Source organism: Pinus tabuliformis, chromosome 3_1 (assembly GCF_031772625.1).
Source record: "Pinus tabuliformis cultivar Carrire ecotype Pingquan chromosome 3_1, CPIR1, whole genome shotgun sequence".
Taxonomy (NCBI): Eukaryota; Viridiplantae; Streptophyta; class Pinopsida; order Pinales; family Pinaceae; genus Pinus; species Pinus tabuliformis.
In genome coordinates this window covers 158,474,980-158,484,164 of record NC_142301.1, presented here as the reverse complement: position 1 = coordinate 158,484,164, position 9,185 = coordinate 158,474,980, and the positions used below count along the sequence as shown (strand labels likewise).

General features: G+C 35.0%; 1 pseudogene; it reads right to left on the bottom strand.

Moving 5' to 3' along the window:
- Positions 1-1,081: 1,081 nt before the first annotated feature.
- Positions 1,082-8,517, bottom strand: LOC149186279 (bark storage protein B-like; annotated as a pseudogene).
- Positions 8,518-9,185: the final 668 nt, after the last annotated feature.

Genomic DNA, 9,185 nt, shown 5'->3' with positions numbered 1-9,185 from the left:
TTCAATTCAAAATGTTTCCTAAACTTTTTTTAACCCAAACCATAATAATGAGCCTAAGTGGAATTTGAACCCAAAAAAAATTCAAATAATAATATCATTTAAGTGTATCGCATATACTAACTCATTCATTAAACCAAAAGAAATTTAACTCATTAATTAAACCAAAAAAAATTCAAATAATAATATTATTTAAGTGTATCGCATATACTAACTCATTCATCCAAAGGAAGTTACATAGAGATTTTATCGAGTGGAATATCATTACTTGAAGGAGTACTTCAAATACAAACTTGCTTGATCCTTTCAACGAAATCGTGCTCGTAGTCACCTCCCTTTTCAATTTTTAAAAACCAAGTTAGTAAAATCAACCTCAATTTGATAAATAATCATTATAAAAATTTAATGTCGTTATGAAATGTGTATAAAGCTTCGTAAAGCCACTAAACACTAAAATGAATATCAAATAATTAAGGGAAACCATACATATAGATCCATCTCTAATCAATAATCTATTTGCATGCAAACTTTATTATTGCTTCTCTATCAAAAGAATTTGACTTTATGCTAAATCTTTAATCTAAGTATAGGCTAGCTCCTTCACAAAAATAAGGGACGACTTATAGTGCTCCATATTAGTATAGGGAAGTGGTGTTAATTAAATGTAAAGCTATATAGATGAGACAAACAATGTCATTTATAAGTTAAGATATGACAGGATTAGTAATGATTGTACAATAATATATTAGGGAGTATTGAAGGTAGACACACACTAGTTTATCATCCACGGACCAAGCACATAAAGCTTCAATAACACTCCATTAAAAAAAAGTGTAATGACAAGATTTGAGCATTAAGCAATAGTAGATAACATATATTTTAACAAGATTAGAGCATCAAGTTTAGTGTTATGCTTACTGTGTTAATGTTTACTTGAAACTTTTTCTACTCATATGACATTATTAAGTGATTTTGCATACTTAGTATTGATGATGGAGAATACTTTTTACTTTTAATAAAAATTATTTTCCCTTTCTTAATGAGAACAGTTGAAGTGTCTTTTCACTCTTCGAAAATATATTTTTAACTGTGTCTTAAATTCAATTAAGAAGGAAACCAACTTAACAACAAAGTCGACAATTAACCCTACTCTACAGCTGGGCACTCCAGGAACCTAAATTTATAATTAAGTTGCTCTCACGACAATGAGACTTTACAAAATAGCGATGCTTGTGCCTCCCCATCTCATTGACTTCCGTACTACCCTTCAAATGAATTTTTCAATAATCCAAAGCAACTTTGGATAGGGAAAGGTTTCTAGGTTAGTGCAATAGGAATCATTGTTACAGAGACTTGATAAATTGAATTACAGCAGTTACAACGTTTTGGCTAGCCAGCCCAGAAAAGACAGCAACCTCATTAGGTTCAGAAGTTTCCCCTCCAGCCAAATCAGAAAGAGATCTTATTGTATGAATGGCAGTCTTTGTTGAAGGCAGACCAGTGCTACAACTGCACTTTCCATGTCCATGGGACTTATATTGAACTTGGTATAGAGGATGTTTCTGTACGCTGCATTGTCCACAAACACGTTTGCACTCGCTCCTCTTTCTACTAGAACAGCCTTGGGAGTATATGGCAGACAAGTTGTTGAGTTCAAACATCCTTCCAACTCCAGAGTCTGAATAAACACAATCAGAACTATCAACAAATTTTATTATAAAAACACAGATAGTGTAGAGTGTTTTTTTTTGGAAATTAAGATAAATCTAAACAATACTTGTATGAGATCAGATCTGATAGAGGCTTGCTTGATTACAAAGAAATATATACATACATACATTTCCTGAAAGAACTAGTAAATACCTCAAGGCTCTTTGCAGTCTGATAGTAGTGCTCATCCACAGGAGTTCCATTTACTGGAAAAACTTCCTCAGGTTGATACCACACATTATTAAGGAGGTTGCTTGAATTCTGATCTGATGGAGTTGTGGAGTTTGCAAAGTGAAGGTACCCGTATTGTCGTGTGTAATCTCCATTTGATTCCAGAGGAAGTTCATCATTGGGTCCATCTCCATATCTCTGAACCAACACATACAAATTCAATCACAAGATAGTTTTCAATCACAACTTAATAAGTAAATTTTTTTTTTCTAAATCTTTGTTTTCACAACCCAATTATATGGCACAGTCCAAAGATGCATAATTCTGTGATTTTTTTTCTTGTACTTTTTACCGAGATAAGTTCAAATCAAAGTTTCAGGTATTCGAACTTCTCCACAAACTCAAAAAAAATAAACTATCAAAAAGATCGAAACGTGAAGGGATCTAAGATTTTTACCTTTTTAACAGGAAATTTTCACTTCAGAGACCTCTGATTAAACTTGAATATCTGCAAAATAGAGCAGTTCGTGAAAACTTAACCGATACCAAATTTGACAATCGAATAACCATGAAAAACAACCAGAAAACATACCCAAAATTCATATTGATGTTCGCACCATAACAGTAAGAGCTATACAGATGCCCTTTATTGTAGGCACTACTGAGATTACATTGAAAACACAAATTCTACCGTCGTAAAAAATGCTCTGAATCGATAAAAGAGAAACAGATGACGTGCAAAAGTCTACAAAAATAACCCAAACTCATTACCACTGCCATCTCTAGCCCTCTTTGAAGCAGGAAAATTGAAGTCTACCCTCTTCACGAAAACAAGATCAAAAGGAAGTCTAAAAGACAAAATAAAAGGGATTTTGTAAACCCTCCTTAACATTAAGAGATTTCTTTAAGATCTGCAGCAATACGAGCATATAAAATCTGCAACAAAAGGTCTAGGGCTTCATGAATGATGAATAGCTTCAAAGATATAAAGATATAAACAACTCTATGTAGAAGAATTATAGAAGAGATAAACTGCGGGTGGAGGGTTTCTGGAATTCTCAAAGAAGAAGGTGCAAAGATTGTTAAATCCATTGGATATGAATTTCCCAACCTGCAAAGAACACAAAACTCAATGACGAGAAAATGAAATTGCAAAAATAAATTGAAAAGTTGTTGACAAAGTCCAAAGAAGAGGTAAATGGAGCAAATTAAAGGTCGGATTCCCTCACAGCAAAACGCTGGAACCCCACCTGCAAATGACAAGGCCTCCAGACATTTCAAAAGGAAGTATTAAAAGACAAAATAAAAGGGATTTTGTAAACCATTCTTAACGTTAAGAGATTTCTTTAGGATCTACAGCAATACGAGCATATAAAATCTACAACGAAAGGTCTAGGTCTTCATCAATGATGAATGCTTCAAAGATATAAACGACTCTATGTAGAAGAATTATAAAAGAGATATACTAAGGATGGAGGGTTTTTGGAATTCTCAAAGATGAAGGTGCAAATATTGTTAAATCCCTTGGATAAGAATTTCTCAACTTGCAAAGAACACAGAAATGCAGAACACAGAATTCAATGACCAGAAAATGAAATTTCAAAAATAAATTGAAAAGTTGTTGACAAATTCAAAAGAAGAGGTAAATGGAGCAAATCAAAGGCCAGATTTCATCAAAGAAGAACGCTGCAACCCCACCTACAAATGACAAGGAAGTATTAAAAGGAAAAATAAAAGGGATTTTGTAAACCATCCTTAACATTAAGAGATTTCTGTACGATCTACAGCAATACGAGCATATAAAATCCACAACTAAAGGTCTACGACTTCGTCAATGATGAATGCTTCAAAGATATAAACGACTCTATGTAGAAGAATTATAAAAGAGATAAACTAAGGATGGAGGGTTTCTGGAATTCTCAAAGATGAAGGTGCAAATATTGTTAAATCCGTTTGATAAGAATTTCTCAACCTGCAAAGAACACAGAATTCAATGACCAGAAAATCAAATTTCAAAAATAAATTGAAAAGTTGTTGACAAATTCAAAAGAAGAGGTAAATGGAGAAAATCAAAGGCCGGATTCCCAAAAAGAAAAACGCTGCAACGCCGCCTGCAAATGATAAGGCCTCCAAACATTTCAATGAGGAATAATTTAACCCTCCTTTTTCCAGCACATAATTCAGATTATGGTAATACTGTGTTCATCTGCTATATTTCCAGCACATAATTCAGATAATGGTAATACTGTGTTCATCTGTTATATGTATTGATTCTAACCTTTAAAAAAATGAGTAAAGTCAAAACAAAACGCCGCAACCTCACCTACAAATGATAAGGCCTCCAGACATTTTAATTGAACCCTCTTCTTTTTTCCTTCCAGAACATAATTCAGGATATCCTCAATTTTTTCATCTTAATACACAGAATCAAGACATATAATAGATTAATACACAGAATCCAGAATCAAGGCCTATAATAGATTGATACACAGAATCAAGAGATATAACAAATGATCACTATATTGCCATAACCTGCTGATTCGAAATCCCGAGTCTTCCAGATCGATGATAGTCTTCCAATGAAATTATTTCCACCAACAAATTGGTTATTTCCCAATATAACCACCACCATACCATGTGTTGCAACCCTTAGGTTTCTGAAGTAAGAAAAGCTAGCGCAATTAATGATTCCATGATTTAGAGTTCTGAAAATAAGCAAAGCTAGGGCAATGAATGTACTGACCTGGAGGGAGTTGGAGCAGACGGATTCCAAAGTTAATGAGAGTCTGGTAAAGCTCCGTCTCAGCCGGAGAGAAGAATGCATAGGCAGAGAAGTGATAGTCATTCAGGGATCTGCAGCCATCGCGCGCTCCATTAACATCGATGATGTTAAATTTGTGAAGTAAAGCAGAGTCTATGGAAGTAACGATGAAAGGATCGAAAGGAGGAGGCAGGGGACAACTCTGCATATCCCACCACAATGATGATCTTCCTGCAGCTGTTATCTCCATATTCTTCTTCCTGTCAATTCCTGCCTACTGGTATTGACGATCAGAAAATGGAATGTGATAACACTTCCAAGGAGATTGATCGCACTTCAAAGTAAATGGGAGCTGAACGGTTCAGAGGGATTGATGGACGGCTTAAGTTTTTGTAATCGTCTAACATCTAATCGTACGGTGTCCAAGGATGACAGGTAGGCAAAGAGGGGGATGGGTTTCAGAGGGAAACGCCTTACGGCGTAACAAGGCCTATAATAGATTGATACACAAAATGATCACTATATTGCCATAACCTGCTGATTCGAAATCCCGAGTCTTCCAGATCGATGATAGTCTTCCAATGAAATTATTTCCACCAACAAATTGCTTATTTCCCAATATAACCACCACCATACCATGTGTTGCAACCCTTAGGTTTCTGAAGTAAGAAAAGCTAGCGCAATTAATGATTCCATGATTTAGAGTTCGGAAAATAAGCAAAGCTAGGGCAATGAATGTACTGACCTGGAGGGAGTTGGAGCAGACGGATTCCAAAGTTAATGAGAGTCTGGTAAAGCTCCGTCTCAGTCGGAGAGAAGAATGCATAGGCAGAGAAGTGATAGTCATTCAGGGATCTGCAGCCATTGCGCGCTCCATTAACATCGATGATGTTAAATTTGTGAAGTAAAGCAGAGTCTATGGAAGTAACGATGAAAGGATCGAAAGGAGGAGGCAGGGGACAACTCTGCATATCCCACCACAATGATGATCTTCCTGCAGCTGTTATCTCAATATTCTTCTTCCTGTCAATTCCTGCCTACTGGTATTGACGATCAGAAAATGGAATGTGATAACACTTCCAAGGAGATTGATCGCACTTCAAAGTAAATGGGAGCTGAACGGTTCAGAGGGATTGATGGATGGCTTAAGTTTTTGTAATCGTCTAACATCTCATCATACGGTGTCCAAGGATGACAGGTAGACAACGAGGGGGATGGGTTTCAGAGGGAAACCCCTTACGGCGTAATTAGAGTTTTTACATATCTTCTAAAAATGTAAGAGGAGGTTAAATGTAAAAGGAAAGTTAAAGTAACATAAATATCTCATAATAATGGTAATCCTTGCAAGCACAAGGTACATAAATATCTCATAATAATGGTAATCCTTGCAAGCACAAGGTACATAGCAAAGGAATTCAATTTCTTTGGGTTTTTTTAAATGACAAGAAATAAATTGTTGAATTGAGGCTTCTGTGATCTATATCAAGTTTATGAGAGATTTTTCGGCGTAAATCACAAGAAATATCATTTGTCGACACGTTTCGAACCAACTAGTGTGATTCATCGTTAGTTAGTTACCGTTGGATGTTCTGCTCTGACTATTTAACTTGTAATCTAGATCTGACTCTTCAACTTGTCCTGACGATGAACCACACTAGTTGGTTCGAAACGCGTCAACAAATAAAATTTCTTGTGATTTACACCGAAAAATCTCTCATGAAATAAATTCTTGGAAGTGGGGGAGGAGAAATTAATGAGGGGGGAGGGTTTGTCATTAAAGATTGAAGATTTAGCATTCGAAAAAGAGACTTCGAAGAATGACTTAACTTGCATCCATCTTTATGATTAAAGTTATCCAGATTTTGAGGGCTTAGTGGATGATTTGGGTGGAATGGAAAGGATGAGGGGGGCAAGGGTTTTAGCTTGGCCAAAGAATATGAGGTGGTTGGATTTATAAGCATGTTCATCAAAGACTGATTTTGAAAATGATATGTATTGGTTGTGTTTTTTTCAGCCCTACTTAAATGGATTTACCAATTTGGCCAATATAAAAATATCCACAAAAGCATGGAATTTAATAAACCCCAACGCCCACCAATGAATCCAAATGATCATTGGGAAATATGTGTTTTTCCAGGTTAACGGATCTACCAATTTGGCCAATATAAAAATATCCACAAGAGCATGGAATTTTAATAATCCCAGAGCTCATCAATGAATCCAAATGATCATTGGGAAATTTGAATAATTGTTTTAAGGTCTTGTAGAGTTTGAAACGAACTTGTATGTTTTTTATGTTTTTTTATGTTTTTCTTAACTAAAATTTAGAAATATAATCCATGTTCCCTTAAATTAGTATGTTCAAATCTATATTATATTTTAGACTCTCTATAATATCTTATTTAGTATATTTAAATAAATCCTAAACAATAAAATATAAAATGTTTGAATAAATTGCAAATATTAAATAAAAATTTAAAATATATATTTATATATTTGAATGATATATATCTTATTATATTTTAGATTCTCTATAATATCTTATTTAGTATAATTAAATAAATCCTAAATAATAAAATATAAAATGTTTGAATAAATTGCAAATATTAAATAAAAACTTAAAATATATATCTATATATTTGGATGATAAATATCATGTTTTATATGTTATAAAATGTTTGAATACAATTTAAATATTAAATTCTTATTTGTTTATATATAGATGGAATAAAAGCTTTAAAATGTTTGTATTTATTAAATGTATAAAAAAATTATTTCCTTTAAATATATTTATAAATATTAAAAGATAGTTGTTTTTTGTTGTTGGAAAAAAAACCTAGAGCGCATCGAGAACATATCCGACATGCACACATGTTTTTGTCTTCTCCAACCATATAAGATAAAACATCAAATTTAATTAATATTTAATATTTAATAATTTATATGTTTTTTCGAAATTCAATCTTAAAGTTAATCGTGTCCAATTAGGGTAGCTCAATTGCCAATGGTCGTTGAAATGAAGTCTCACAGAGCCCGTGTTATTCCCCGGGGTGAGAAGTTGGACAAGTTGGACAAGTTGGACATGATGAAGATGCAGGGTTCAAGTCGGGTTCAAATCTTGTGTTATTCCCCTGATCTGGGTGAGAAGTTGGACATGATGAAGATGTAGTCATACTAAGCTTAAAAAAAATAAAAAATAAAAAATCTTAAAGTTAATCATTGGTCCTAATTATCAAACTTATTTAATAATTAATACTTTTGCACATTTTAAAGTTAATCATCTATTCTAATTAATATTTAATAGTTTAAATTTCCATAGATATTCAATCCTTCACCTTCTTGAATATAAATTATAAATAATAAATACAATAAATGATCAAACTTATTTAATAATTAATACGTTTACACCATTGTTATTGTGTGGTACGAGAAAAATATATTTACACTAAATATTTATAAAATGATAAGCAGTGTCTACCAAATTTTAACATAAAACTTTATAAGTTTTAAAAAAATCTTAATATACACATACATATTTTCAAAGTTAAAAGTAGAAAGTTACCTTATCTATAAAAAAGTTAAAAAAATAAATAAAAAATAAAATAAAATTTAAGAAAACTATAACTATTACATATGAAACTAAATTATGATATGCATTCTCAAAAAAATAAAGACAAAGAATACGAACTAAGAAAATCAAATAGAATGACCTAGCCGGCGCGCCCCTCTTCCTGAGCTGCCTCCTGCGGCCTCCCCGCCTGGCAGCCTCCTGCTGTTGGGCTCGCCCGTCCCTGCCCCATCCTTCCTGAGCTCCTCCCCGCATCAGCCTGATCGTAGCTGCTCCTTGCTGTGCGATTTGAGCAGCTGCGCCTAGCCATGGCGCCCCCAGGGGGCCCGGACCCTTTGGACCCTCCTCTGCCCCCACCCCCGGAAGTGACAGCATTCAAAGCAATGATCGCTTCGAGCTGCAAGAGATCGCCCTCTGTCAATCAGCAGAAGTTCGTCAAGAAGATGGATTCCATCCCCACGGTAGCCCTTCCTGAAGAAGAAACCTGCAAAGCAGCTTTGAACCTCGCTGAGAGAGGCCTCATAGGCCAGTTCACGGGCCTCTGGCCTTCGCCCAAGTCGGTAGAGGACTGGACACAAAGGAACTGGAAGCCGTTAATCAAAGAAGGTATAAAAAGCTACTTCGTAGGCAAAGGCTTTTTCATCTTTGTATTTGAAAGTGCAGAGGACAGAAGCTTAATCTTCAGAAACGGACCTTATTTTATGGGCCCCCAAGGTCTATACTTAAACAAATGGTCGCCAGACTTCGACCCAACCCAAGATGTCCCATCAGCTGTACCGGTGTGGGTGCGGCTCCCTCATCTCCCCTTACACTGCTGGAACCAGAAGTCACTCCAGATCATCGGCAATGGATTAGGGAAATACATAGATCAGGTGGTAAGAAAAGATCAATATTCATGTGCACGCATCTGTGTCGAAGTCGACCTGGAAGAGGGCTTGCCGGAAGCCATAAAACTTACAGTCGCAGGCTGGACGCATG